Source organism: Grus americana, chromosome 2 (genome assembly GCF_028858705.1).
Source record: "Grus americana isolate bGruAme1 chromosome 2, bGruAme1.mat, whole genome shotgun sequence".
Taxonomy (NCBI): Eukaryota; Metazoa; Chordata; class Aves; order Gruiformes; family Gruidae; genus Grus; species Grus americana.
This window is the reverse complement of record NC_072853.1, coordinates 144,254,145-144,269,090: the sequence shown is the minus strand read 5'-3', so window position 1 is coordinate 144,269,090 and position 14,946 is coordinate 144,254,145. Positions and strand designations below refer to the sequence as shown.

Here is a 14,946-nt window from a genome sequence, read left to right as displayed (position 1 = left end):
AGAGCTGAGGACACGTAAAAATACCAATGGCATGGTAGCGTTTCTTAGGGATAATTTTGTGAAACAATACTACTGCTGGAAAAGCTCCAGGTGTAGTCATAACGTTCCATTGGTTCATCTTTTGCAGTTCAAGATTTATCTTACTTAGATGCCTGGCATAAATGAAGAGAAGAAAATAATTCTTTTTGCTGAAATGAGTTGTCTCTTAGAAGTCCACCTAATCTCTAGAGCTGCTGGCAAATCTATTGTAGAATAGTCTGGAGCCAAGAAACGAGAATAAAGAGAAAAACAATGAAGAAAAATTGGAGTATAGTGAAGGCATCTGGGTGTTTTCAAGGGAGGGGAAGATGTCTTATTACTTACATAGGATTCAAAATGTGACTTCATTCTCTAGAGATTTTATAAACTTCACAAAAGCGCTAGTGAAAAGCAAGTGTTGTATTATGAAGTTGTCTTCTTTCTGCCTTCTTAATAATTCTTAAATACTTTATATTAACTTACAACTAAACTGTTTTCCTCCAGCTCCTGTTAACATCCAGTTTCTATTGCCATTCCTAGTCAGAACAGTTTCACCTTACAACTTGGGTTTCCTGTGCAGTGTTTTCAAATGGGACCACAGGGACTTGTTGCTTTAATTTGTTTGTATTCTGTTTCTTTCAAGCTTGGATATCTCTGTGGGCATTTTTCTTGTGTATGTGCGCACGTGCTTTTTTGTTTAACACCAGGGAAGAGTTGTGAGTAAAGGCTCCTTTGCTGTAGAAGTGTAGTAAGCCTTCCTCTTTGAGCTGGGAAATAAACATTTTATCTGTCCTTCAAAGTACTGAGATTTCAGATGGGTTTTTTTGCCTGTAACAGGATCAAAAACCTCCTCTATCCTTTTCTTAAAGAAGATCCAGCCCGCTGTAGAAAAGCTGATAGTGTTTCAGCATGTGTATCTTACAGCCCAGCTGAGTTTTGTGATCACCAGATAATGTTCTCTTATGGAGATGAGGAGGCAGATCTAGCTCTGATTTTGGTCCTGAAAAATCCTTTCTTCAAGGCAACTTTCCTGAAACCATTATGCTTCTGCAAAAAAGTGGAAAATTTTCGTCCAGCCTAATTTCTGTATTTTTCTGTTTCTTGACTTGAGACATAATAATGCTTTATATTTAATAAAGATTATGTGTAAGTTTTGACCTCTTTCTTACTGTTCTGCGTATCATCTATATTTCAAAATCTTTTGTGTAGAAGAGTTCAATTATCGTGCTTGTAGCTCTCATAGTAATCTACCACAATTGTCAATTTAGGTTTCGTACCATGTATGTCTAATTTTGTGGAATCACTTTTATTTCCTCTTCTCTTTCCGTTTATTCTCATGCTTCGGAGTACTACTTGTATCAAATTAGCTTTTTTTTTTTTTTTTTTTCAAATGGGAATATTAGTTTTTATTTTCACTCTGTAGTGTTAGAGTTTTTGCAGTGATGGTGCTGTTTGCATTGCCTTGTCCTGCAGCCCTGCCGTTAATTTCAGCATTTGCATGAATTCATAAGTATGCAATAAAATAAATCAGTGTAGGAAAGTGGCATACAAAAATTTCATCTGAACGGAAATAATAGAATAATTTAGGTTGGAAGGGACCTCAGTAGGTAGTCTCCCAATTGATTAATTTAGAAAAAATCCTGTAGAAAATAGTTAGAAAACAAGAGAGGCTGGAGGGATTGTAGTTCTGCTCTGAATTTAAAGAAATACAAAAGCCCAAAATACAGGCAAAGATTCACTTTATAAGCACTCTTTCTTCTTTTTTTCTTCTTCCACAAAAAAGAGGGGGAGAGGGAAAGAATAGGATGTGCATTTCTGTTGGCATGCAGCCTCTTTCCACAAAAATGTTGTAATTTACAGTAGTTACCCATATTTACATAACACTGGAGCAGAGCTATAGTTACAGTATTATTGGGAAGAAGTACTAGACTTGCTCTGTTTTGTCTCTGGTTGTTTAATTACTAAATTTTATTTGAAGTACTTGCAGCACTTCCAAAAGTGCTCTGCACAACAGCTTTCATTCACAGAGACGTTTCTCAGTAAACAGGGGATCTGAACCCAAAAAGACAGGGATCCTGCAAGTACTTGACCATACAGCATCTCTTTTTATTCTTAAGTATGCCCGCAGTACCTTACAGTTATGTGTTAAACACTTCATTTTCATATTTGGATTTCGAGAATATAGTACATCTGCTATTTGCTTTCAGCAAATTATGAATGTTTAGTGGAGAATATGAACTGTTGTCTGTAATGGACACGTATTTTCAACAGCATAATAACTTCACGTTACAAATGTATTTACATTATAGCTTTTTAGAGGAGACCTTATGTGGTGGGTTTACCCCAGCCAGCAGCTAAGCACCGACCAACCGCTCGCTCCCTCCCTCTTGTAGTGTGTTAGGGGAGAGAATTGGAAAAACAAGAGGAAATCTCATGGGTTGAGATAAAGACAGTTTAATAAGTGAAGGGAAGAAAAGAACCCAAAACCCAAGTGATGCAAAGACAGTCGCTCCCCACCTCCCACAGGCAGAGTGATGCCCAGCCAGTTTCCAAGCAACGGCTACCTTGGAAAGACCAAACCCCTGGGTTTTATTGCTAAGCGTGATGGTATATGTCCCAGAATATCCCTTTGGCCAGTGCAGGTCAGCTGTGTTCCCTCCCAGCCTCTTGCCCACCCTCAGCGTGCTCATGGTGGGAGCAGCATGAGAAGCAGAGAAGGTCTTGAGGCTGTGCAAGTACCGCTCAGCAGCGGCTGAAACATTGGTGTGTTACCAACGCTGGTTTGGTCACAGATGCAAACAGCAGTGCCATATAGACTGCTATAAAGGAAATTAACTCCAGCCAGCCATCGGCAGCACGCCTTACCTTGTTTTCCAGTTTATGTTGCTACAAACAGCAGCACTTAAATGCTTTGGAAGAGCATTAACCTTGACTGTGTGGGACTCTGGAGGCTGGAGCCCCTGCTCTGACAGCTCGAAGGGCACCACGTTTCCCAGAACAGCTGAGTTTTATGAAGGAAATGTTTTCTGCTGCTAATGTCAAGTGAATAGTGATATCAAATGGTGTTAACTGTCTGGTGGCACCTGAAAACTTCCGCTAATAACTGCTGTTTCTTAATGTATTTTAGATTAAAGTTAAAAGGAAAAGGGTATAACTTTACTAATGTCATGATCACACTTCTGTAGTGAGTTTTGTGGTGTGACTTGGAAGTTTGTTGCACATCATTTTTGTGTACCTTTCTTTGTTGGCATCAGTGCTATGTGGTAACTTACTCTAAATCTTCATGGGAGGAAAGGTCTCAGGACACTGAAAACATTGGGAAACAGCATCGTAGTTCCCTCTCAGTTGTCTACCAAAGCCACATTGTCCAGGACCTCTGTAGTTGTTTACAGATCAAAAGAGAAACAGTTGACCCATTCATGCCTTCTGGCATAATGATATCTCATGTCTGTACTCTGGTATCTGCCTGTTTTTCCAGTAGATTTTAACGTGCTGAATGACTTGCATTCAAGAGAGAATAATTAGAGAACATGGAATGTTGCACACAGCCATTGGTATGGAGACTGCGGTAAAGGGGAAAAGAAAGTATATTGTGTAGAAACTTCTGTCAGAGGCATAGAAGAAAGAAAGAAGGGCAACCGGAAGTGAGTACACCCCATCTTTTATCAGTGCAAGTGTAGGGGAGAGAATGGGGAAGGCCACAGATGTCTTCAGATACCTGCTGAAGGATCAGGATGCTCCCAAGCTGGGTTAGGGGAGTTAGTGATGGTCAAACTGGCAAATGGAAACTTGAAGAGTCATTTGGAGAGATGGACTGCCTCCACTTCAGACAATGAACTGAAGTACAAGGAGATGAAGTAATTTAAATGGAACCTTGATTTGATCTAGTCTACTGAAATATCATCTGTTTCTTGAAAATAAGTCTTTCAGATGACGTGAACCAGAATTTTATTACCCCCAAGATAAAAAGTGGGAAAAGGAGAGGAAGTTAGGAATGGTTCTGTGAGTGCACATAAAAAAAAAAAAAAATCTTGAAAAGTCATTAAATATTTCAGAAATGTCATTTGATTGAGGAATGGTGGTTTTGACATGAAGCTCTGAATGTGGTATAACATCATCAACACTCCAGCTGCTAGGATGAATAGCTCCTTCAATTGTTTTAACTTTGGGAGTCTTGTCATTTGGGACTGGCAGTTGACAAGAGACAAATTTCTGTTCAAGGCACTAGGAAGAAGAGCAGGAGTTCTTGCATCTTTATATAGCGTCTAATTTCACATGCATTTCAACATTTACTCTTCAGATAATAGTGAAGTAAAAAATAGCTCCCATTAATTAGTGAGAAAGAAACGTTGACTGTATTTGAAGGACCTTTGCCCAGAAGAGAATTTAAACAAATTTTAAAACACGCGTGAATAATCAGAAACCCATGCGTTAAAGCTGCACATAAGCCATCGTAGCTGGCTTCATGCAGAAGGATGTAATTTTCTATTTTACTCTCATTACTTTTTGTACGCAGAAACCAAGAAATGAGAAGGAAAGGAACTAAATAGATATAAAATGTAAATTTTTAAAGTGATACTTAAAATTCTTCTTGAAATATTATGCTGTTTCTTTTCTCATAGTTTTTAGGTAGCAGTCTTACTGATAAACACTGCTGCTTTAACGTTTTTGTGAATGTGTTACCAAGTTTTTTCTGGTTGTGTTTTAAGGTTGATTACACTTTTCAAGCTCCTATCATTCATCTAAAAGCATGAATTTTCTTGTCCAACACTTTTCATGTACTAATGTTTCCCTGGTGTTTTTTTGTTTTGTTGTTGTTCTTTAATCAAAGGATACAAGTGATTTTGTGAATTGTCATACTTTAAAAATACAAGATGAAACCGAAGCTTGCTAAGATTTTGTGGATATGCCAGTGAAATGGATGGATAGTCTGCTTGTTCTCACTCTTTCTTCCCCTTTAAGCACAAATACCCATCTTTTTTAAACTGGGGAGGCAGATTAGAGCACTTTTCTGTCACTGGAAAGTACAGAGAATATAGTGGTTATGTATTTTTGAGGGACAGTAGGGGTGGGACGAAGCCTTGCAGAGTGGAAGTGGGAGTCTCAAGATGTTTGTTTCTTTTTCCTTCTTCCCCCGGCTCTTCTTCTGGGGAATGTCGGCCATCTGAAGGGAACTCTGCATGCTCAGAAAGTAAAACATTTGCCAAAGTAGTTCTGCAAACTACACAAATAAACTGTACTTGGCAGAAGAATGCCAGAGAAAATGTATGATTTGGGATATTTACTGTCACTTCTTACAGTTTCATAGCATTAGCAAGACCCCTCTAAGATGTATGAATGCTTTATTTTTCTACGTAAAGATTCTGTTTCGCGTTACAAAGTAATAATGCCTGGGAAAGAGAATGAGTAAGACACTATCACTTATTTCTCCCATCAGTGAGCAATACTTTGAAGCATTAACCAGAGTCCTCTATAGCTGTGCTCAGCATGTTGGAAAACAAATAGGAAAAAGCTGCCTTTCCAGCACAGAAGGCAGAAAGTAGAGTGAGAGGAATGAAAAAAGAAAAGGTGTCCAGTCTGGCAATGTTGCCAGTGTAAGAGAATCAGCAGGGAATGATGGAGAATGTAGGGAAAAACTTGGAAGCTGAATGGGAATGTGTGTCTCTGGGTTTTTCCCTTCTGAATCATGTCATATAATTCATGGTAGAAGTCTGTGAGGAAAAATATCCTCCAACCTTTTGTGGTTTACATGTGAATGGAGGCAGCTGGTGGGAGTGATGCCAGAGGTTGCTGTTCTGCTGTCCAAAGCAATTGCCTCTGAATTGCTTGCAAGGATTGAGCAAAATGGAGCTGGTATTGCTTTATGAAATGAAGTTGCTCTGCAAAAGGCGTTCTTGTGATTCTGTTGTGGTGAGTCTCGCAAGCAAATGATGTATCAAATTGGTGCCTTCTTTTGAAGACTGAAAAAAAAGATTGAGACTATGTTACTACGGGAAGTAGAATCAAAACCAGTATCTTTCCTAATAAAACAATAGTTGATGTGTCGCATGCACGATATGTGCGAGTTGTTCTGAAGGCTGTCCAAGTCTGTGGTGTGGGTTGTAGGTTGTGGGGTTGTGTGCAGTATTCCCCCCCACTCCGTCCCAGCCAGGTCAAGCTAATCAAATGATCTGCCTCTCGTTGCAATTTGGAGTAATGCATTCAAGCAGTATTGAGATGCAGACTGTGTTTTGGCAAGGCCGCTTATTGTGTCTACCAGTCATCGCTAGGAAAAGTAGTTTATGTTGATGCTAGCTTTCCAATCCCGTGCCCCCGAGCTCTCTCCAGTTGGTAAGCTTGCTAATTGGTACAGAAAAATGGTGCTGAGGCCCTTGCCGCAGAGCACCGTGAGCATCTTTAGAAGCAGAGGTGAATCCAGTACGTAATCCTAAACAAACCGCTCGTTGTTGGATTTGTGTCAACCCATAGCAGCTGCTGGTTTTGAACTCGGAAACATTTAGACTTGAGTGATTATCTAATAAAATGGCCATTGGGATGTGTATTAAGCACCTGATAGGAACACATTACAAATGTACGCAGCTGCAAACTAGTGTCTGATCTAAGCAGGGTTGAGATGACCAGGATGTACTCCAAATGAGATTAAGTGAAGCATCCCTTTTCTAATAACTGCACAGATGAGTCATATTCATGGGTATTTGATAAACGTGGTTAGAGCTGCAAAATATAAGACCCTCTAAGATAACTGTTTGGCAGAATCTAAATGTCAGTGTGGAAATGTGATGGGTTACAGTCCATGCACATGCATACCTTTGCATCCTTAATTTATGTGCATCTATGCAGTGTCGATTGTTGCCACGGCTTCAGAAGCATTTGACTAATTATAAGTGCAGATAATTCTTTGTTCTTGTATTTCACTGCCACAGTATTCATACACTGTTAGAAGGTACTTTCTCCCCTTGAACAGTCTGTAATAGCAGCTAGCTAAATAAATTACTTTGGCTGAAGAGGTAAAGGCTTTTGAACAGAAGTCCTGCCTTCAAACCTGGGCAACAAATGCTCCATACATGCCAAACGCATGTTGTTTGTGCTTTCCTTCTCAGATGTGGTAATTTAAAACTTAATCATGTGAAGGATTGTATTTATTTTACTCATGTGTTACTAATCTGTGTAATTTAACAGCAAGTAGGGACATAAACTTCATTAAGATCCAGATGATAAAAAAATATTTGGCTGAGGTCCATCCTTTCATTCTAATGATACTGAAAGCAAGACATGGCACTGGGAAACACAAAACTACGATTACAAAAGCTGTTATTTTTTGCTGATTACTGCATTATAACCTGGGGTGATGATGCAGCGGTGTCTTCCATTTCTGCAGTTTGTATCCCTTAGTGCTTGTCTGCTATGCATTTAGTTTGATTTATTAGGTTTGTTTGTTTGGACTGGCACTTAAGATAAAAATTAGTCCCTAGGATGTCCGTGTGCCTTTTGCCCACCGGTCGGGGCAGAGCAGCCTGCCAGGGCTGCGGCAGGTGAGTACCTCTTCTGCAGCAGGGGCAGGAGGTTGGAGAAGCTGGTTGCATTCTTTCAATCTTTGTAGAAATGAGAAGACCCTGTTTTTTATGTATACTCTTGTACTTTTTGTTCCTGCCAGGTGTAATCCATTCAGAGAATTCCCCAAAACTGTGGTGTTTGGATTTGGTGGTATTTATTTGAATGTTTTGGTACTTTTGCACTTATTAAAATATATTTAATATAGTGTTAGTTTGAACAAATCGATAAAATTTCATTCCAGCTGCTTTTATCAGATGATTGGGGAGGAGGATTGAAAGAGACTGTGACCTGCCCATTTCAACATTATGTATTTTTAAGTTGACTTTTTGCAAAATAATTTGGTACCTTAGAGCATCTCTGCACAACAGTAGTTCGATGTACAATATTTCTTACTGCAAAGTCTATGCTATAATGGTGTAGAAGTTCAAAATGTATTTACGGCTGATAAATATTTCATGTATATCTATCTTTTAACTTTATCCTTTAAGATTGGTCTCAGGTACTGTAACTACATGATATTAAAGTGATACTGATTATTCTTGGACATGGTGGTTCAGTGGGCTATTTTTCTTATGCTGCTGTTAAATTTGAGGATATGATTTCTCATCAAAAGTTACAATCAAAATTCGTTTCTCATTTTTATTTATCCCAGACTTATTTCTGCCAAATTTGTGCCCAGCATGTCTAATAGATGTAACTTTGTTTTTATTCTTCAGTGTGTTAATACATTTTGACTATTTAGATAGGAGATCTAGGTGAGAATAAATATAAACATATACACACATGTAATAAATCTTATTATGGTGTAGACATACAACACCTGTGAATACCTAAGATACCACCACTGGCACAGAAAGCTTTTTAAAAAAAAGTTATCATAATTTAGTGTAAAACTCAGGTTCTCATGCTTTAAGTTGCAGTTATAGAAATGTGTAGCTGTCTGTGTTCTGTAGAAACAAATGCATTAATTTTTGGGGAACAGGCTACACAGCCTCTAAGGAGAAAATGTGCTAATCTGTTTTGAAGAAATTATTCTGCTTCTTATTTTTAATAAGCAGTACCTGATACATATAAAGCATTGTATTTTGCTTGTCATAATGAAATGCTTCATTTTTTTTTTAAATAAGGGTAAAAAGTATGTGAAAATGCAAATAAAAGGAGTGGAAGTCGGTATGAAAATGAGGACACTTTAATTTGTTTTATGTTTATAAGTAAACTACCTCAGCAGCAGGAAAAGAATAAAAGGCGAAGGAGTGAAGAGGCCTGGAAAGTTTTTGACGTAAGGGCAATTTGTGGAAATAATTGTTTATGCACTGGACAGGTTCCTGTTTGTGTAAGTTCGTACTCCTTTTTTTCTAAGCTTCATTTTGTATAATTTTATGCCCTCTAATACTCATTTTGAAATCAGCTTTGAAAAAAACCTGCACCCCCATGGATCAGCACCACCACCCCGGGGCAAAACCCACCCCAAAGCGTGAAGCAGGTGAAGCCCGGGGCTGCGAGCGTGGGTTGCTGCCGTCTGACGGAAGGAACCGAAACCAGCAACGGTGCCTGGAAGTGTTTGACACAATTCCTCTCCGTGTTTCCAACTTCTTGAAAGTGGGTTTCTCAGTCTTGTGGGAGGTCTCCTAGGCTGAGGAGTTTATGCTTGGATATCCTCAGGTGTCAAACCACCTGAATACATCTGGCTCCACGTTTGGATAGTGGCTTTTGAAAGCACGAAATGTATTAACTACAAGCACATATTTAATGCCCCAAGGAGATAAAAGCGAAACCCCTCCAGTATGCGTACATCTGTTTTTTTTTCTTTTCTTTTCTGTACAGATAGGTGAGGCTGAAGTTGGTTAGGTTGGAACTGAGGTGTAAAAGCTAAGCAACAACAGTATGACAGTGGTCGTATGTCACGCATTCTTTGGGGAAGTTTTTTAGCCCAACCAGTAAAAAGTTTTGAGCTCTTTCATCCAGTTTCAGTAACTGATATTTTTTCTTTGTCTGGGCAAGAATGTTTGATTTGTTTTCTCTTTTACCACAGCAGTTTTTTCACTCTATAAATCCCTTTAAAAATAACTATGCAAGGGAGGTCTCTTTTCTGGCAGTTGTTTTTTTGGGGAAGGATGAATGAATTTATATCGAGTCCACAATTTAATAAATTAGTATACTTAAAAAGTTATAGTATGGAAAACAGATACTAAGTTGTCTGTATTTGTTGTCAGTAAAGGCTATTCAAATGAACTGGGATGGTATTTGATGTATACCAGCTATTGCGATTTGGTATTCAATACATTGCTATAGGGTGGTAAGATAGATTTTGTATGTGACATATTTTCTTTATTATAAAATTATTTTTCTTATTGACATAGGTGAAAATAGGTGTCATGCATGTATTTGGTTGACTAGGTGTGAGTTTAATGTGAGTTAAAACTTACGCTGTGACTGAGAAGGCTGGGAAATTCCTAGTTGTGTCCAGCGTACATTGATTTAATCAGTTAAGTATGGCCTTTTGACGTTTGAAAGTCTTATATGCAGTGGGTGTATTATACTGTGGGAACTGCCTTTAAAACCAAAAGAATTAGCAGCAGAAATCTCTTGTTGAAAATGAATGCTTTCGTTTCTGCTTTATAAAATAGTTGTTGTCTCTGGGGCAGTTCTTTCTTCCTGCTTATATCCCCTTTGGATTTAAAATGTTGTCATGGCAGTAATTTGTAGGCAAAAGGGTAATTTGGTTTCTGTAGGTATTTTATTGTACATTCTGTTCCTGATTGTGCAATTCTCTTAAAAAAACAAACAACCAAACAAAAAAGACAATTAATTTGCGGAGAATGTGAGACACAGCAAGGGTGGGTTAAAGCATTTGACAACCTATTTGATGAAGCTGGTTTTGGCAGGATTAGTCATACGACACTTGATGACCAGACTAGATTTTTGCTTCTGATTAGTAGTCGTGTTTCAGCAAAGCTTGTTTGAAAAGAACATCAACATTGTATGGCTTTGAACTCTGCAGACTTCCTAGTGGTGAAGCTCTCTGGGGTTATGTACATATCCTGAATTTTGTGCTGAAGATTTAGCGAAGTTTACTCAGTTTTATTACTGGGCAGTTCAATGCTGAATGTCCCCTTTTTTGAAAGGGCTACTTTACATTAAATGTCATGGTCGCAACCTCCATTCATGGTCTGTTACATTAGGTGTTTTAAATTACTAAACTTCACAAAGAAAGCTGGGTAATAAAAATAGAGTAAATAAGTCAGAAGAAAATTTAAAAAGCTGTTTAACTCCTAATCTGATTTAAAACAAACTGAAACAGTTCTTTTGATGAATCAAATTTCACTTGTACTGGCCTTCTTTAGGGCAGTGGGATAAACTGTCACATGTGAGAAGTTAAGTGACTTCAAGTTGGAGGATATTAAATTATAATGTGGACAAGCAAATGAGTTCTCTTTGAATTTTGCTTTTGATATTGAAGGCTGTGGCTCCTGTTACACAATATAGGGCCTTCATTGCTTTACTTCTAAGGGAATTGCTGCTTAAAGTCAATCCTTCTGTTAACTCTGTTGTCCAAAGAGAGCATTATCTTCTGTTTTACAAATAGCCCTAAAGTCTTAATTTTCATTTATAAAGCTGTTCCTTCTGTGTTTAGTACCAGCAAGAGGCTGAAGGAAAATATGATTCTGTCGGTGTTCAATATAGGAGAGTCAAGCTCAGCAATTAATATTTGAAGACCATTGTATATGGTGCATGAAGGCAGAAGAGGTCGATCAATACTGAGCAAGCTATTTCCTACAAAGTATTTTTACAAATCTAGTTCAAGTAGATTTGGAATACATCATTCTCTGCTCCCATACAGGAGCAGGGAGAATTGCTGCCTACACAGTAGTTCTGAGAACCAGTTGTGTCATGATCATCAGCATCATATTCCTGTAATATATATATACATGGATAGCTTATCTACCAGATCACTCTTAAAACTTGAAATAACTGCAGCTGGATAAAGAATTTTCAAAATTGTAAAACAAACTGGGACCCTCTGAAATATTGTTTTTCTCTCCATGGCTTAGTGGAAAGTATAAAGATGTCCTATTCCTAACTGTTATGTTGACATGTGAGAGTTAGCAGATGACAGTAACCCATCGTGATCACCAAACCTCCCCTTGCCTCCAGCCACTTGGCGCTGGTAGGAAGCAACAGCTGTATTCTAAAGATTTTTATAATTTTAATTGGAAAGCCAGAAAAACTTAATTTTACCCTAATGGTCCCTCTGGATATGAGGGTGATGCTGTAAAATTGTGATTAGTGGGCATGCGAAGGGCTCTGCTGGTCCTTCTTCAGGCAGGCCCCTCGTTCAGCTGTTGAGGCATGACTCCTACTCTGGTGAGAAATCTTCCTCTCAATTTTTTATATTTTTGGTCCAAAATATTTTGATGTGGCAAAACTTAATATGCTTGATACTGCCAGTTGTTATTTTCGCAAGGATAATTTAGGAGTACAGTGAGCCTAAATGCTTTTGGAAAAACTCTTAGTTTCCAATAGTTGAGTCCCACACAAAACTGATTCCAGAACTGGGAGTCCATACTGCGTGAAGATGTGGCTGAAGTTGTAAGAGAAGATACAGGAGCCACTATATCATTCATTATCTTCACTTGACTATGTATGCAAAATAAATTTTAGCAGTATACTGCATAAAGAAAGAAAGTTTAGATAAAATGGCTGTGTGAAAAACTGTCTTGGTTACAGTGACTGAGTTAAGTATTGGTGCGGCAGTTCTTCGCAATATCTTTTAGTCTAAATTAATTAACGCAAGTAAAGTATACCTTCTAACACAAGATTTGCCAATATATTTTCAGCTGCCTTGTGTTTTTCTCAATTTTCCCAAAAGAATGCAGCATTCTTTCTCTGCCAGCAGGAAGTGTTGTATCTATTGCTTCATGAAATGGGAGCTGGTTGAGATCTCATAATAAACAGCTCCAAGTATTTATTAAATCATGTTAGATAACTGCAGGATGCATTATTTAATACCACATATAATTTTATATATATTGAAGTGACTGAAGCAATATGTCTTACGTGCATCTCCTTGTTCTGTTTTGTGTCTCTCCATCCTTTCATACCCACACAAATCCTAATCCTCTCCCCTTTCAAACTGCCCTTTGTTTTCCCCTCTCTCTCTGCACATCTGGTTGTCCTGCTCTCCCCCTTCCCCCCTCCAGCTCGCTAGTCTCATTTTTAAAGCTTTGTTCCACAAAGTACATAATTAAGCAGTAAGACACGACAGGGCATGAATATTGTTGTATTAATTGAGGGGGGAGAGAGAGGGAAACCAAAGGAAAACTACAGAGAAACAATACCAGCTGGCACTCCATGGGTATATAATTTGCAATTCATTTAGGAGAATGCTTGTCCATGGGGTGGAATTTTCATCGGAAAGTGATGGCCAAGCCCGTGCACCAACTGGATGCTTCTCAGACAGCAAGCTTTGCTTTGCACTGGGCAGCGTTACTGCTGCAGCTCTTGTGAGACCTGCTCTGATCTCTACTGCTGGCCTGTCGTGACCGGAGGGGCTCTACAGCCAAAAATCTATTAACTGCTGTATGGAGATAGATGGCTTTTGAGGGAAGGGCTACTGCAGTGCAAGTGACATTTCTCTGCTGAGAAGTAGGTGTTAATAACATCGTTCTGTAGTTTGCCAAAGTGACTGTAACATCTGTCTGGGTGCTAGTAATTGTAACAGCCATTTCCACTTGCAAATGAGCAAAGAAAATACTAATGAGTGACTGGCAAGGGCCCGCCAGTGTGAAGTCTCTGCTGTCCGTTAATCCAAGCAGCGTACAGTAAAACTGCATCTCTGAGGAGGAGGAAGGAAGGCAAATAAAAACTCTTCTTGGTAAAAGAGCAAGTAGGTAGCAGTCACCGTGTAAGAGCTGGGAGAAGTAACCGCATGCACAGGGCAACCAGCTCCACTGCTCTAAAATGGGAACTGCTCTTTGTTTTTCTGTAAATGTAATGGTATTCCAGTAATTTATACACTCCTTCCAAAGCTTTTGTGCAATTCAGTTGGATCAGACTGGAAATTTTTAAAAGAAAGACTCTGAATTAATCCTAGTCCCATCCCTAGTTTCACAGACTTGCTGTGCTTTGCGTTTCAGATGCAATCCTGAGCTGAAGTGAAGCTATGGAAGGTGCCTACAGATACTTGAAGCAACAAGGCTTCTGTATGTCAATGCCATCGAGAACTAAACATGTAGTTTAACTTTATCCTCTCTGTGTGTGTGAGCATAATAATACATCGCTGTCATAGCCTGTAGTGCTGCAAAATGGTTAAGGACCAGAGATGCACTTCGTGGCAGCTAATAAACTACAGAACTTTTTGTCCGTTTTCTCAGGCTTTCATTCTCCTCAGCTGGTTACTAGCTTCCAAAAAATGTCCTAGTGTTGGCCTTGAGTGGTTTGAGAAATACAGAGACATTACTCAAGCAATCACTGATTTATGGCACGAAAAACTGCTTCCTCTTCTTCTGTACATTTGTAAGTCTGCTGTAACACATGAAAATATACAGGTGATCCTGGCTGTTTTCTTGGGGGTACCTTCTTCCCATTTATAGATGAAGTGGCAGGCAAATATTCGGCACTAAATGTAGTTTAATTACATGGATGCTGTGCTGCATGTCTATGTATATATGACTTTTGCATCATGTATGAAATTAATGTATTTGTATATGGCTGCTAATTTTAATGCTGAACAGCTTTTTCACTTGAGAAAGCCGTTTTTAATATGTGGGATTTTTTAAAACAAGTTATGATACTGGAGCATCAGAAACATAGCAGGACCAAAATTCTTGTGGACAGTTGTGCTGTTCAGAAGAAATTCCAGATAAAACATTCCAGCGTCTTCTTAGTAATTATCCTGGGCCAGAATAGGAACTGGGACCCACTGCGCTTTCATGCCTTCTGGCTGCTGGAAAAGACAGCCTTGTTCTGATTTTGTATTTAAAACAAACATAATCCTCTTAACTCCCTATTCCTCCTATAGACCACCTGGCTTCAAGTAGTGATTTTGACCTTCCAGAATTCCCTACATGATACTGATTTATTTTGCCTTCTCTCTTGTGGGTGGGGGTGGGGGTGGCAATACATTCGTCTCTTGTACCAATGTCTGGGGGCTGCAGCTTGTGTGCTTTAAGGTGTATGCGCTCACACTTGATGCGCTTGTTCTTGTTCCTCATGAGCTGGGCTTCATTCACTTGTCGGGTTTGTAGAGGCTAGTGGTTGGGGTATGTGGGCAGCGCCTACTGATGTTACTGAGAATTGAACGCGAATAGACGTGGGCAGAACGTGGATCTGCTTTGAAAACTGTCGGAGTGAAATTGTTAATTTATTTATCCT

General features: G+C 38.9%; 1 protein-coding gene across 3 annotated transcripts in view; it reads left to right on the top strand.

The window, feature by feature from the left end:
• The window catches only part of CDK14 (cyclin dependent kinase 14), a 322,044-nt gene that overhangs the window by 24,300 nt on the left and 282,798 nt on the right, over positions 1-14,946 (top strand). The window lies entirely within an intron of this gene.